At 55.1% G+C, this 16,228-nt stretch overlaps 1 protein-coding gene across 7 annotated transcripts in view; it reads left to right on the top strand.

Moving 5' to 3' along the window:
* GRM4 (glutamate metabotropic receptor 4) overlaps positions 1-16,228 on the top strand; it is a 151,664-nt gene that overhangs the window by 12,946 nt on the left and 122,490 nt on the right. The gene's annotated exons all lie outside the window — the stretch shown is intronic.

Raw genomic sequence — 16,228 nt, 5'->3', positions numbered from 1 at the left:
GCCCTTCTTCCTTGCACACCTTTCTCCCTTTCCTTCTGGAATCCTTCCCTGCCCCCTCCTTGCTACCTCCCTTCCTCTCTTCCTGGGGCAAGAGCTGCTGATTTGCAATTCAATTGGAGCCAAGTGCTTCGCTAAGCTGCTAAAACAACTGAAAGCTACCGGGTAGAGAGAAAAACATTACAAGCATTTTACCAATAATTATGAGCCGCTCTGCTCTCGGAGCCTGCCTTGTTTGCTCTGTGTGTTTGTGTGTGCGTGTGCGACTGCATGTGTGTGTGTGTGTGTGTGTGTGTGTGTGTGTGTAAGGGGGGGGGGAGGAGGGGGAGAGAGAGGGAGGGAGAATGTGAGGAAAGAGGAGGAAGGAAAGCCCAGAGGAAGCTGCTGGGTCCCTCCTTCACCCTGGTGTTAGGCTCTCAGCCTTTGGAGATGGCCCCTTCTCTCCTCAGAGTCTCCAGAGTTAGGTGCAGTGGGCTGAGAGAGGCTGTCTGGGCCCATGCAGAGTGGGAAGTCTGAGGCTGAAGCTCTCTCACCTGGACCTTTTCTGGAGTCCATTTGCCCAGTCCCATGATGCACCCGTACTTGGGGGCATTTTGGGGAGCGTGGATAGAAGTGGGGGTGGATGGTGTGGAAGGTCACCATGTTGGGGATGGGGGTGGGGACGAGTGGTAAAGAAAGGAAGCTAGAGTTGTCCCGTCACAGTGTGGAGTGGCGGTTGGAACTTTGTGGGGCCATGTGCTGTGCTGTCTCACCTATAGGCCTTTCTGGAGTGTTGGTTTTACTTGGTGGTTTTATGAAACACTGTCTAGGAACACTATCTTAATTTTCCAACAAATGGATGCATTACGAAGAATGCAGAATTAAGATGAAGGAAACTTTGCAATAGACAATCTGAACAACGTCTGGGGGGCTGTGCTGCCTGAGGTCATTCCTGGTAGATGATTTGGGAATGGGTAGCCTGGTCCAGCCTTCCCACCTTCCCTGTTTTGCATTGAGGAGTGGAGACCCAGAGCGGAGGAGGAAGCCGGGCTCAGCTGTTCAGGCCAGGGCCTGATGATGGTGATGGCTTGGGCTAGCTGAGTCATCACTTCAGCCTGCCTGCCCCAGGCCTGAGAGGTGAGGCTACTTTGGCCATCAGCAGAGGGGACAAGCCCCAGACTCCTTGTCAGTCTGTCTGGATGGGGCCTAGACCCCCAGCCTTGGAGAAGGCCAGACCACAGATGGGGCTGCTGCAGTTTCCTTATTGGAGCTTTTTATTAAACACTTTTGGTGACTCTGGATGTTTTAATTTTTTTTTATGTTTATTTATTTTTGAGAGACAGAGTGTGAGTGGCGGAGGGGCAGAGAGAGAGGGAGACACAGAATCAGAAGCAGGCTTCAGGCTCTGAGCTGTCAGCACAGACCCTAACACAGGGTTCGAACCCATGATCCATGAGATCATGATCTGAGCTGACGTCGGATGCTCAACTGACTGAGCCATCCAGGCGCCCCTACTCTGGATGTTTTAGAAAACAGCCTGATGAGGCCCTGGGGGCTATGACCTCAGTGAGTGCCTCCCTGCCATCTCCCAGGGGCAAGCCAGTGCCCACTTTATAGGGAGGTAGAGAGGATCAAAGGAGTGGAGAGGTGTCACGTGACACAGGGTAAAGGCTCCAAGAGTGGTGAGCATGTTCTTGGAAACATGGATATTTTGGGATGAGGCATCCAGTGACCCCACATGCGAATGCGCTGTGACCTCTGTGCTCACCCCTCTTTGGTTGGAGAAAGGTCTCTGGTGGGGTGAGGGTGCCTGGGCCAAAGTGCATCACCAGCCAGGGGCTCACAAGTGTTTCATTTTCCCTGCCCATCTGGTCACCTGTGAACATGGCCCAGGCCTCAGTTTTATCTGTGCCTCCTCCAATTACAGAGAGATGAATGGGTTGGGGCAGAGGGTCAGGAGTCTCCCTGACTGCTCAGAAAGAGAGACGGGACAGGGGCGGGGGTAGAGGCCTGGGAGGAGAGAAGGAATGGGGGACAGAGGGGGCACGTTGGGAAAGGGAAGGGAGGGGCAGGGCACGGAGATGGGGACGGAGCCAGAAGGAGTCAGTCATCTGTGGTCTGCATTCCCTGGGTTCCTTTTAACAGCGTTAATGTTCCAGGCTGGCGACAAGAGGGCTCCTCAATAATTAAACTGATAGAAATGAGAGGCTGGGTGAGAAACTTAGAAACCATTTACAGAGGCAAAGGGAGCGGAGGCCCCAGGCTGGCGAGCATGAGGGAGGGGCACCCAGGCAGGGACAGAAGCTGTGTCAGGTGTCTATTTCAAAGGGCACCACTGCAGCCCTGCTCTGCCAAGGCCAATAAGTGGGGCCTGCTGGGAGCTTCCACCAGAGTCTGTGATTATAGCTCCCCTTCCTCCAAGAGGTGAATTTCCTGTGCACAGTTCAGAGAGGAGCTCTGGGCTTGGGGACACTAGAGGTGATTTCCTGCCTGGCGAAAAGCTAATGGGGTGCAGTCGGGGCCAGGGGGTGAGCAAACCTCCCAGCTACTGGAGCTGGAAGGGCCAACTCCCCTTGTATAGAGGTGGAATCTGACCCCTGTTAAGTGACAGGGCGGAGCTAGAAGGCAGGTCCCCAGCTCCCAGGCCTGACTCCTTCCAGATTGCTGTCCAAATAAACTGGGTTGGAAGTGAGACTCAGGCCTTTGTGGGGACCAGAAGCCCTGACTCTGAGTAGCCTTGGATCTGACTTGATAGCTTATATCCCTTACTTCCTGTCCCTTCATCCTCGTTTTGGCTCTCTTCCGGAGACAGGGAATACTGATAGGTGTAAAGCATACCTTTTGGAAGACATCCTAAAGCCTGAGGATGTGGCCTATGTAGTGCTATGTTGGGACAGCCCAGGTTTGGGTGCCAGTTAGGCCTGGGTTTGAATCTTCGTGCCCCCAGAGTTCGCTCACCATATAGGGCATTTGCACCATAGTGTGAATAAGCCCATAAGATCTTTTCTTGAGAGCAGCCGTTGTTGGGGGGAGAAGGAACATGTTAAGTGCCTTCGGAAGGAAGAAGTTTTCAAATCCCAGACTTGTGAGAGCTAGAAGGATCCAGAAGTCGTTGCACGGAGTCCCGCCCTCATTTGCAGCAGGCAAAACAGCTGAGGCTTGAAGAAGGGGAGGCTAGCCAGTCCTTGCCACCTTGGCTAATTGTTGAGCTTGTTTGTGCCTCTGTGTATTTCCTCGCTTGTTAAATGGGGATGATAATGGTCTCCTAGGCCAGGTGAGAGAATTAGGAGTTAATGTCCAGGGAGGGCCTAGCACGGTGCCTGGCACACAGTCAGCCCACAGGAAATGTCATTGCACAGCTTGTGGCTGGGCCTGAAACCAGCACGAGAGACTCCATTGATGTGGAAGAGGCTGGAGCGGGTGGGCAGTGACAGACGGTGACCTTTGAGGCCGATCCTGGAGAGGCCCCACCATCTGCTGGGCCTCTCGTGTCTTCCTGAAGACTGAGCAGCCAACTTAACTTTCAGATAACGAGCTTTGTTTCGCTGTCACAACAGTGGCATGGGGGAGGAAGAAGCTGGGCAGAGTGGAGGGAGGGCAGAAGGGGGAAGGCAGGAAAGGGGGTGGAGGGGACACTGGTGAGCAGGGGAGAGGGTGGAGGTGGGCAGGTGCCCCAGGTTCCTAAGAGAGGCCGGGCCGGGGCCAGTGGCGAGGCATACTAGCCCTTCTGGGCACCACCCCCCACCCCCCCAGCCTGGCTGTGTGATGCTCTTGACCCACGTGGGGCTGTAAGTGCTGTAACGGTTTGTGGTTTGTTTCTGGAGAAAGCTGCCTGCTTGGGGCTTGGCTTGTCTAAGCTCCTCCGCGCCTGGCCCAGGACTCCTGGGGAGACTTTGTGGCTTAGATAACGCAAGATGTTCTGTTGAACATCTTTGTGTCTTCAAAGTGTTTTCATTGCACAACCAGGAGGAGCTTTGGAGACAGTCCATCTACACTGCCCCCCTCCCCCCCCCCCTCCCCCCCCCCCCCCTGCAGCATGCCCTTCTCCCTTGAAGACCATTTCATCCTTCCAGCACCCAAGCCAAAAACCTGGCAACAGTTTTGACCACCCTTTTTCTACAAGGAAACCCTACAGGCTTTCCTTTCAGAATGTGTCCTCTGGGACCTCCCACCTCTGGGGCCTCTCATCCAGACCATTGCAGAAACCTTCTCTTCTTCCCCCTGCTTCTTTTTTTCCCCCCCCTGCTTCTAAATGGGCCTACCACAGCCAGACTTCTGCTCAGTGGCCAGGGAGATCTTTCTAAAAGCTGAATCGAATCTACTCACCTCTGTTAAACCTTTCATTGCTTTTAGATTAAAATGCAAACTTCCAAACCCTTGCCTGTCTCAGAAGCTCTGTGCTACTTGGTGCCCAACCACGTCTGTTGTCTCTCCTGGGTGCAATCCACACAGCCACTCTATTTTCCTTATGGTCCGTCATGACACTGTGTTATTTTCCCCACCACAGGGCCTTTGCACCTGCGTTCCCCTCTGTATGGAATGTTCTCTCCTGACTCTGTGAGGCTAGATCCTTCTCATTCAACCTTAAGCTTAAATGGACTCCCTCCCCTCTGCCTCTCCCCCCGCCCCAGTTATTCTATCTTGTTTCCTCATCTTTCCCTTTATGGCACTCATCACAGTTTGTACTCATGCCCATATTTGCTTGTTTTCCTTTTTGCCGCTGGCTTCCCCCTCTAGACTAGGGGTTAGCAAACTATGGCCCACGAGCCAAATCTGGCCCACCACTTGTTTTTGTATGACCCATGAACTAAGAATGGTCTTGGTATTTAAGTAGTTGAAGAAAAAGAATCAAAAGAATAATATATCACAACACAGGAAGATCACATGAAATTCAAATTTCAGCGCCCAACGATGAAGTTTTGTGGGTATACATAAGACCTACATTTGTGTATTGTCTAGGGCTATTTTTAAAATTTTTACTTATTTATTTATTTTTTTATTTTTTGAGGGGGGCTGTGGTGCAAGTGAGCAAGGGGCAGAGAGAGAGAAAAATCCCATGAGGGGCAGAGAGAGAGAGAAGTGGGGCTCATCTGAAGTGGGGCTCGAATTCACAAACTGTGAGATCATGACCTGAGCTGAAATCAGATGCTTAACTGACTGAGCCACCCAGGTGCCCTACAGGGCTACTTTTTTTAAAAAAAGATTTTATTTTTTTTAATGTTTATTTCTTTTGGAGACAGAGAGACAGAGTGTGAGCTGGGGAAGGGGCAGAGAGAGGGAGACACAGAATCTGAAACAGGCTCCAGGCTCCGAGCTGTGAGCACAGAGCCTGACGTCAGGCTCCAACTCACGAACCGCGAGATCGTGACCTGAGCTGAAGCTGGATGCTTAACCGACTGAGCCGGCCAGGGGCCCCAAAAAGATTTTATTTTTTAAGTAATCTCTGTACCCAACATGGGGCTCGAACTCACAACACTGAGATCAAGAGTTGTACACTCTACCGACCCAGCCAGCCAGGTATAGGGCTACTCTTGAACTACCGCCTGGGGACTGAGCAGATGAGACCAGTTGACCCTCAGCAGCACCCGTAGGACCCCTGGCTGGTGCCAGGCCTGCAGTAGGCTCTCAGGAGTCTTGGCTGAATGGTGTCATGGAGAGTGAAGCGTCTGCTCCCCCATGTCCCCCCAAACTCTGTGATACCAGCAGGGATGCCATGGTCTGCACCACCCCGCAGACGCCCCTGGCCGTGGGGATGAGTGCAGCCCGGCCCATCGAGCCATTGGGTCAAACCAGTGCCAACCAGTGCCCATCACTCTGGTGAACTCCAGGGCCACTTGGATCTGTTTCCACCCTCCCAAACACCTCCAGTGCCTCCCTGACTTACGGAATTGGAATTCCCTTCACCTACACCTTTTTCCCTGTTCGAGGATAACCCCATGCACCATTTTAGGCTGTTATTAGAGATTTGTCCCAACAAAGCTTCCTCAATAGATATTTGGGGGTGAATGAGGGACCCTCCAGAAGAGGTGTCTGAGGTGGAATTAGCACAACGTTTGCACGACACATATCCTGTGCCAGGGTCCGTCTTAACCCTCACGGCAGCCCGCGGTGGGCAGTTGTTATCTCCATTGTACAAGTGGGCAACTGAGGCACAGAGAAGCCAAGCAACTTGACCAAGGTCCCACAGCTAGCGTGGTGGAGCCAGCATGCAAACTGTGCGGCCCCGAATCTACCCATTTTACCACTCTGCTCTCCTAACTCTTGGCCACCCGATCGACTCGGGTTTGAGACCTGGCCTACTACTGCGTGGCTTTTCTGAGACTCAGTTGATCGTCTGCAGCGCGGACACGATGGCGCGCACCCGGCAGGGGTGATAATGTGGGCAAAACCCTTCGTAGGCGCTTTGGGGACGCGGGTGTTACCGGAACAGTTTTGATATTGGCAGAATAGTTTTGATAGCGTTGGTGAGGGGCTAGGCGGCCGAAGGGGTGGGGAAGGAGGGGAAGAGGTGGGGGAAGTAGGTCTTGCTGAGGGTGACTCTCAGGGGCTGTTCTCAGGTGAGAAGTGCATAGCCCATGCTTTTACAGCGTCCCTCTTTCCCCCAAGCACCAGGTGTCCCTCTGTGGTGAGAGCCTGGGAAGGGGGACGTCAAGACGTCAGGGTCAGGCTGGAGCCTGCAGAGAGAGGGGAGGGAGGTGCGGTGGGGGGGGGGGGAATGTGGCACTGGGCTCAGAGCCCCCCACTGACCACTCCACTGGCTGTTCTCTCTGCCCTCTGTGCTCTGTCCCAACCACCTGGTTACTGTCCACAGTGGAGCAGTGCCCCCCACAATATATTCAGATACCGGGGATGCAAGGCAGGGGGAAGGATGGGTGGGTAGGGCTGCTGGGGGAGACGTTGCGTTGCCTCGGTGGTTCTCAAGCCTGGCACCTCATCACAGTCACCTGGGGAGTTTACTCGAGCATCGGATTCCTCAAGCTCCAGCAGGCGGATGAGGCCTGGGGGGCCGGGCCTGTGGTTGGACACCTGCCAGGAGGCTTGGTTGGCCACCAGACCGTGTGGTCTGAGTCGGCCTAGTATTCCCATCCCACCAGGCTCTCCAGGGAGCACCCTGCCCCCCTGCTGCAGCCCTCTCGAGCCAGCTGCCTCGCAGGTGCACCCTGGGGTTGCAGACCCAGCTCTGAACACAGGAGGTTTGGGGCTGGAAGCCTGGGTTCAGCTCTGGTGACTGGATTGGCAAACAGGCTCATGATTGTGAAATTTCAAGGAGGCAGAGGGGCCTCTGGGGCCACTTCCCAGAAATGCCCTGGAGGGAGGCCTGGTGCGCTCCTGGAGTCCAGGTAGGAGATGACAGGGCCCCGGGGCAAGAATTCATTCACTCATTCCACTCACGGACTCCATATCGAACGTCTTCTCTGTGCCTAGCACTGCTAGAGAAGTGTTCTCCATCTGGCTGCACCTTGGAATCACCCAGGGAGTTAAAAAAAAATCCTAGTACCCAAGCCCCACCCCAGGAATTCAGATTAATTGGTCTGAGATGGGGCTTGGGTTCCCCACGTGATACCCCTGTGCCGCCCAGGTGGAGAACCACCGCTCTAAGCAACTTTGTAAAGCAGGAAACAAAATGGAGTAAGGCCTTGTCCCGGTGGGCTTCTATGTTAGGGGGGGAAAGCAGGCAGGGAACAGGTAAAATGTATAATACCTAATGGGGGGGGGGTAGTTCCCTGCAGAACAAAGCTGAGGCATGGCAGAGGGGTGCCAATGTAGACAGGATGGTTGGGGATGGCTTCACTGAAGAGGGATTATTTCTGCATAAGCTCAAATAGAGCAAAGGGACTCGCCCATTGGGTATCTGGGGAGTGTTCTAGGTAGAGAGAACAGCAAGTACAAAGGCCCTGGGGCAGGACTTTGCTTGATTGTTGACCTCGGGACTCAAGAGGGAGGACCAAGACAGCTCTGGGGCTGGGAGAGGGGGACCAAGGGAGTGCCCAAACCTACATCCTGACCCTTATTGCTGCTAAGGGTGTTGTGGGGGGGGAGGGGTCAGCAGGAGTCTGGGGACCTTGGGCAATCACTGGGCCTCTCAGGACCTCAGTTTCCTCACCTGTTAAATATGCAAATGGTCCCTGAACAGTCCTTGTGAAACCACAGAGGTGATGGGTGGGTGGGGGAGGAGATATAAGGGTGGAGCCTGTGGGAGAGGCTCACTCTTTCCCTCCGCTCCCACTCTGCTGGCCTCCTCCCACCCCTGGCCCCTTGTCCCTCTTCCACCCCGTCTCCCTGGCCTGAGGAAGGAGAGCTCGAGACAGGAGCGAGGCAGGGCCAGCCAGATGGGGAGCCCCAGGAGGCAGTAGCATGCGATGGTTAAGGCATGGGCTCCGGGGCCAGATGGCCTGGCCTCAAACCCCTGCTCTGCCATTTATCACCTGGGAGTACCTCTCTGTGCCTCAGTTTCCTTGTCTGTAAAATGCTCCCCACCTCACAGGGCACGGTAAAGATTAAGTGAATACACGGAAAGTGCTCAGACCAGCACCTGGCATGTAGACTGGGGATATCGGCCGAGTGCCTGGTTGCGGCGGGCAGCCCAGAGCACTCACTGGCTTTGGAGGCAGCCACGTGGTAGGTGGCTCAGATCTTGGCCCCAGATCCCTCACCCTGTCTGGACCTTGCTCATCTCATCTGTGAAATGGGTAGAATCGCGTGTACCTCTCAGGGTAAGGATGTAGGATAATGTAGTGAGGAGCTGGTGGTGTGGGTGCACCGTAGGGCTCGGTAATGTTAGTTCACATCGCGTGCAGGCAGAGCATTGAAGGGGGGCTCAAGGGGGGAGGGGGAGTGATCTGAGCCATGCAGGCTGGGGAGCTGGGCAATATGGAGGGGCAGATCACTGGCTTTTGGCAGAGGGATGATGGGTGAGTGTAGCTGAGTTCCCCCCAGTGTGTTGGTCCTGGGGCTCTCCAGGCACTCACTGTGAGGTGTGGGGGATGCTGGGTGATCTCTGGCTCTCCACTCAGGGGAGGGCTGTGGGTCCCCTTACCACTGAAGCCTCCCATAGCTCAGGGACCTGTGTTCTGGGTCTGGCTCTGCCGACAACGCGCTGTGACCTTGGGTGGGTCGGCTGTTCTGTAAAACGAGGGCATCGGGTCAGGTGGGCCAAGGCCACTCCTCTACCTGGTGGCCTCTCCTGGAGAAGGAGCACTGAGCCTACTCCCCAGCGGTCAGGTTACCGCGGTATTGCCATGGCCCCAGTGGCCTTTCTCGTGGCCTCTCCAGTGTAGTCCAGTCTGCCTCGACCCTGCATATTCTGAGTGTGTGCTGTGCTTTCCAAAACCTGCCTCGGGGATTTTCCTGGCTGTGTGCTCCTCCTGGAACTTCCCTCCTGATGCCCGACTGGCAGAGTCAGACTCCTTCTTCAAACCCTGACTCAAACTCCAAGACTCTCCTGACCTGTGAAGGGCTGAGCTGTTCCTGGGGTACGTGGGGTCCTTTGTGTGGCTGTTGTGGGCCTCCCTGACGTCCATGGGCTTGTGGAGGGCAGGACTGGGCCTCCCTGGGACCCAGGGACCTGGGCCTGTGTCTTCCCCTTGCCCTCAGTGCCCCCGGCCCTGTCTGTCAGCCTTGGGAAAACCGAGCAACCCCGCAACCCCCCTCCCCCACCCCAAAGCAACCCCGGCGGCGGCGTGGGAGCTGTGCCTGGGGCAGGGGTGTGGCCCATGCCTCCGCCTGTCTCTGTCAGAGGGTTAAGCTCATAGTACCTCCCCCTGCCTAGTCCTAAATGAGCTGTGTGCTTTTCCACTTCCTCCCAGTTTATTAAACTTGCATTTTTATGACCCAGACATGTTGGAAATGAAAAGGCGGCACATTCTGCTTTATATTCCAATTGACCTTTACGCTTGCCACTTACTTGGGGGCCCGGGCTGGGGTGAGGTGAGGAGATGCATGCCCCCGCCTCCAGGCTCTGGGCTGCCATGGAGAATTGTATCCTGGAGCCACGTTTTGGGGGGCAGGGAAGCAGGGGAATCAGAGCCCCCCTTGGTCCCCAGCCCCTGCTTCCTTCTTTGGGACTCTGTGGATTTCTCTGCTTCCCTCTTCTGTTCTCCCCCCATCTCTCTCCTTCCTGCCTTTTATACCCTCTCTGGCTCTGCCTGGGCCTCTCTCTGGGTCATGTGGGGTGGCCTTATCCATGGTTAAGGCCAAGAGGTAGGAGTGGCCCACAAGCTCACCTGTTTCTGGACAGGTGTGCCCCGCCTCGTGGCCACTCTGGCCACCTGCCCGCTTCACACCTTGATTAGGGCCATTGGTACCCTAATGTGCTGAGCACTTTCTGGTGGGCACCCAACCCCTCCAGGTCCCCTTTCCGTTCTCAGATGGTCCTCTCCACCCCAACATAGCTCCAGAAATTTCCCCTTGATTGAAGATGTGGCCTGGTTGTGGGCAGATGCTGCTCGGGGCTGTTTTCCTCGCCTGTGGGATGACCGTGAGCGGGCTCTGCACGCGTCCCCGGGGGGTGGAGAGACGGGGTTGGTCTCAGGGGTGTGAAGCTGTTTCAAAAGGGGCCAATCCTGGCCCTGCCACTCCTGCCTGTGTGATCCTTGGGCGGGTCACATGACCTCTGAGCCCAGTTTCCAGATCTATAAGATGGGTAGGATGGTTGTATTAAACGGGACAATGAAAAGTGGCACATGACCCAGTTCGAGGAACAGTAGCTGTTGTGAGGAACACGTTCCCAGTTCGAGGAACGCGTGCTCATGTGAGGGGGGGCTGGATTCTTCTCCCTGTTCCTTTCTTTCTTCGTTCCTTCATTCCTGGACCTGAGTCCTCCCCAGGCTTCTGTTTTTCCTGGGGCCACCGAGAAGTGCCCTGGGATGACCCAGGAGGCATGAGGCACAGGTACCACGAAGATGGACCGGCCTGGCTGCCGGCTCTCTAGCCATCCCCGGGGGCCTAGGGGAATTTAAAACTCATTAGGGCTGAAATATGCTGGAGGGAGAGAGGGAGGGAGCCCGCTGAGCACCACCCCATGCGGGGCAGGAGCATAGGGGGGCCCTAAGGGTCCTTGGGTGTCTGGGCATCTCTGGCCGGGGCTGAGGAGCAGAGAGGCGACACTTAGCTCATTCTCCAGCCCCTGGGGTTGTGGTTCAGTGGGAGGTCCTGCAGGGTGTGTGTGGGGGGGCGGTATTTGTGTTCAGGGCTGCTGCTGCCTCCCTGTCTCCCTCCAAGTTCAGGCCCTGATTGCTGTCAGGGAGTCCAGTGTGGCCCCCTCGTCAGAGCAGCAGGAAGAGGGCAAAGCTGGACCGTTAGGAACGAATTTGGGTGGCAACCCCTGTCCCCCACCAGGGGGGACATTTGAGGCTTAGGACTTGGGGGCGGGTGTGTGAGGGGTGTGGCTTCCAGGACCAGGTCTGTTCTGAGGGGGGATGGGGATATGGGGTGCACACAGCTTTCACAAAGGAGCCTTTTATCAAAGATGAGTGGTATCTTCCAGGTGGGCTTGATGAAAAAGGGTCTCTCTCTCTCTCTCTCTCTCTCTCTCTCTCACTCTCACAAGGCATCATGTATTCTATTACCCTCCAAACTTCAAGCACATGGAGAATTATAGAGACGAATAAACTGTCCTAGACTCATCACCTGGCTTGATCAAATATTGATATTTTGCCCTACTGGTATCAATGTTTGTTTTCATGCTAAGGAAGAAAACATTGCAAATGTCATCAGAGGGCCTGTGTGAGCGTCCTTGTGCTCCCCCCCTTCCTTCTCGGAGGCCGCCACCGCCCTGTCCTGTGTGGATTGTTTTTAGTTCTTTTAATGACTGTGCACTTAAAAATAGTTTTGTGTGCTTTATTCATTTTTGAGAGTGAGAGAGACAGAGCATGAGTAGGGGAGGGGCAGAGAGAGAGGGAGACACACTCTGAAGCGGGCTCCAGGCTCCGAGCTGTCAGCACAGAGCCCAACGTGGGGTTCGAACTCATGAGCCTTGAGATCATGACCTGAGCTGAAGTTGGACGCTTAACCGACTGAGCCACCCAGGTGCCTCTAGTTTTGTGTGTTTTAAGCTTGATAAAAAATTGGATCATGTTGGGTGTCCTGGGGCTGGCTGCGTTTGCTCAGCTTGTCCCGTTCCTTTCCTTGGCCGTGTGGTTCCTCACTGGAACAGCGCCCTGTGCATTTACTCGTTCATTTCTTGGGGTCACCTGGGCAAGTCCCCTGATGATCTTCCTGGCTTGTCCCAGGGGTGCTGCCCGACCATCCTTGCCCGTGTCTCTTTGTGTTCTTGGGAGAGTTTTCTTGTGGGTCACACTCAGGAGCGGAATTGCAGACTCGTGGAGAATACGCCTCCTGAACTTCCCCAGAGGCTGCCATGTTGCTCTCTACCTTTGATGCAGGGTGCTGGTTTCCAAACCTGTCTCCCCATTGGAACCCCCTGGAACCCCCATTGGAACAAGCTGGGGCTTGTTAAAACACAGGTTTTCACCAGATGCCTGGGCCTATGTGACCCTGCGACGGGGACTCTCTGCGTGTGAAGTCTTGTTTCATAAGCTCCTGGGGGCTTCATGGACCTACATTTGGAGGTGCCTTGCCTGGATCTGCCAGTCACTTGCTGTGCAACTTTGAGCAAGTTGCTGGATCTCTCTGAGCCTGAGTGTCCTCCTCTATAAAATGGGGGTGATGATAATGGTGAGGACTCAGTCAGGGTTGGCCCTTGCCTCCTCTGGGGGTTGGCTTGGTGCTTTTGAGGTCTGTGAGGTGCCCAGGGTTGCCACGGCCTGACCGGGCTCTTGTGTCATCCAGAGGAGCAATGTACCTCCTTGACTCTGTCTATGAAGTCGGTTTTGGATTCGTTGTGTTGGTCAACAAGCATGATGGACGACTGCCCCGTGCAAGCCATGCCATGTTTTAGAGACCTGGAGTATGGGCCAAGGACGCTGATGTCAGAAGTCAACGGTCAGTAATTCCATGACAGTGAGATGAGGGCTTTCACGGAGGTGGACGAGGCCCAGTCGGGGGGTGGGGTGTCAGGGAAGGCTTCCTGTAGGAGGACAACTAGCTGAGAGTCAACAGCCAGCATACAGTGAGGTAGGTGGAGGGCTGTGCTGGCCAGTGGGGGAGGGCATCCCAGGTGGAGGGACCCAGGAGGCCAAAGGCCTGGTGGTGAGAGAGGAGAGGGAGAGTGGGAGCGAGCCTGGTGCTTGTGTGGGGGTTGGCCGTCTCGCTTCAGGACTGGTGAGGCTCCCGGTGACACAGGCATCTACCTCCGGGCAGCGGTTGCCTCTGACTGAGGCCTCAGATTGCAGCTGGAAGGGGGTTTATGGGAAGCCTGAAGTGTGAGGAAATGTTAAGTGCCTTATAAGTACTTTGATTATTTTAAATTGCTTAAGTGGTTTCTAAGATGGTCCTAAGTATCCCGGGGACACAGACACAAAATCAATTAGGAAAGTACAACAAACCTAATGAGGGGAGAGTAGCCCCCTCCCCCATGCCCACCTCGGCCTGGCTCTGGCCCTGGCCCGTCAGCCCGCACCAGGACCCCTTCTTTCACCTCCAGCATCGGGCTGGGGAGCCCCCAGCCTCTGTGCTGGGCCCTCCTGGCCTTGAGTCCTGCCTTCTCGCTCAAGTGTTTTGCGGGGTGGAGGGAGAGGAAGGGGTGTCTGGAGGGGTAGGGACGGGAGGCAGAGAGAGGGGTTGTATGTGGAAGTGCCTGAGAGGGTCTCCTTTAAAGATGCTTCTCTCTTCTGAATGTGCCTTTTATCCAGGGGCCCTGGAGCCCGCTAGGCCTACAGTATTACCGTTAATATTATTATCACCATCATTGCTATTTACAGCATTATTTTTTAAGCGCGTAATACATTCCCATGGGCTTTCAAACATACCAAAGGACATACCCCAGCCCTACCGTGGAGGCAGCCGCTGCTCCCCGTGTGACCTTCCAAAGAGGGCTGTGGTCTGGACTCGGGGCTGTGGTGTTGCAAACTCCGGGGGCGCCATTCACCGTGGACCGTTCGCTGAATCTGGGGTGCGGGGTGGGGGGTGGGGATGTGTGCACGCATACGTTCTCCTCCGCTGTTTTCACACGCCGCAGCACCTGCCTGGTGGCCGTGGGGATTGCTCATCAGCCAGGAAGGACCTCGGCCTTTGTACGGCCACAGAGTACTCCCCGCTCCCAGTCTCCTCGTGGCAGACACCAGATGCTTCCCAACCTCGTGCGTTTGAGAACACCCCTTGTGCGGCTGACTTCGTGCCTCGGCCACGTTGCGTGTCTCTATGGGAGAATTCCTACAGAGCGTCAGGTCACAGGACCAGTGTATTCGTAATCTCTTGCCCTCCTGCCGGTCAGGGGTGGGGGCCGCACTTCCTGTGGCTGCGTCTCCACCTCTGCTGTCAGCCGGGCGGGGCCGGGAGGAGGCCCTGTGGCTGATGCTGACCCGGGCCCTGTGCCGCCAGCCTCGTGCAGCAGATCGTGGGGAGCAGGGACCCCGGTCCTTGACACAAGAGCTGCCCAGAAGAGTGAGTGGGCCCCGCTTCACTGTGAGTCTGTGTGGGGGTGGAGGCAGGGGCAGGGGCAGCTCCAGGCCTCTGCGGGGGTCTAGCGGGAGCCGGAGGCCCTGGGCTCCTGGGTCTCCATCCCACACATGCTCTGAGAAGGTGCTGAGAACCGGCAGGGTGGATGACCATCGCTGGCCTGGCTCGGTTGTCTGCCCGCCCTTCCCTCCACCCCTGCATCATTCAGGTGTGATTGCTCCTAGCAGAACTGCTTCTGTGCCCACGTTCTGCTGTCTTTGGGCCCCATGGCTGCCTTGTGTGTCCATTTAACAGATGCAGCTCTGAGGGGCGGTGACTCCTTGGGTCCTGCAGCGGCTTGGGGGTGGAGTTTGGCTGGTCCCTTGCCTCCCTGGCTCCTCAAGGAGTGCTTCTGTCCCAGGTCCGCAGGTAAGGCTCATCCCTCCGTCCGCATCTCGGTTTAAACACTTCTCACTGCCCGCTGCCGGGAGGGCCCCCCTTCTGTTCTAACCAGCCTTGGGCCCTTGGCAAAATCACTTAGACTGTCTGGCCTCTCCATTTTCCCATCCGCATGATGCATCCAGATCCAATTTTACTGAATACTTTCTGAGGGTAGTGAGGCAGGAGATTCCCCACTTCTTCCCGGAGGGCCTCAAAACTCTTCTTTTGGGGGACTTGAAACTGTTCTTGTTTTCCATGTGAATTTTCCATGCAATACCTCCTCGGAAGCACCAAGGAATCCGCTGCCTCCTTCCTCCTACCCCAAGGTACACAGTGAGTTGAGCAAAGAGCCTTGTCACCTGGAGCACATTGTACATATTTATTATATTAATTTTGCATAATTCACCAAACTCTCTTTGAAAGAGATGTGGCTTCCCTTATTGAAAACTCTTTCCCATTCTGCACGTCCAGCTTCAAATGTCCTCCTCCCCTGAGACCCTTCCCGCCCAAACCAGTCCCCGCCTGGACCAACTCCCTTAGTCAGTGCTGGCCCCTGAGCTTTCATTCCCTCTGGTCTCTCCACCGAGAGACCCTGAGGTTAGGGACGATGTCACCCGTTTCTTTTGTGGGTCCCCACAGAATCTGGAGGGATGAGTCAAAAAATATTTTTAACAGAAAGCTGTCAATGTGAAGAACAAAAATCTCTGTTCCTCAAAGGAATCAGGCACAGAGCCTCCTGGAAGTTCGGCAGCTGGTACTTGATTTGACAATGAACTTTCCCAGGTTCATTTCCCAATGACCTTTCATGAGAGGTCCGATGAGTGGGTTTTGCTACAATCTGTACAGTGGTCTTTGAAGTAACGTTTTGAAGGAAGAAGTGGAGTTTTCCTTAGCTTTTGTTTGGTTTCCAGTTTAATTAAAAATATGTATGTTTTATGTACAGTTTGCGAGTCAGCGTAGGAGCATGGCCCATGATTTTGGGGACTTTCAGACACCTGCTGTAGGCAGCTTCTGAGCATTTCTTGGAAACCGTGGTACGGCCTTAGGGCCCAGTGATAAATGGGAATAGGGGAAGCAGGGTCACTCACAATCATCGGCAGGTGACGATCTTTCACAGTTGCTTCTTGGTCATTCCACACGATGGCCCTACAAAGTGGTCAGGACAGATGCCCTGACTTTACATGAGGAGATTGAGACCCAGAGAAGTTACTATGTGGGGGGCCACCTAGCTAGTCAGAATCAGAGCTGGGCTTGGAAAAGGGGTCCCAGACTTCCAGCCCAGTGCTTGCCCTCTACACACACCTGGGTGTCACAG

Source organism: Prionailurus bengalensis, chromosome B2, assembly GCF_016509475.1.
Source record: "Prionailurus bengalensis isolate Pbe53 chromosome B2, Fcat_Pben_1.1_paternal_pri, whole genome shotgun sequence".
NCBI lineage: Eukaryota > Metazoa > Chordata > Mammalia > Carnivora > Felidae > Prionailurus > Prionailurus bengalensis.
The sequence above is the reverse complement of the archived record's forward strand: the minus strand, read 5'-3'. Positions and strand labels throughout refer to the sequence as shown.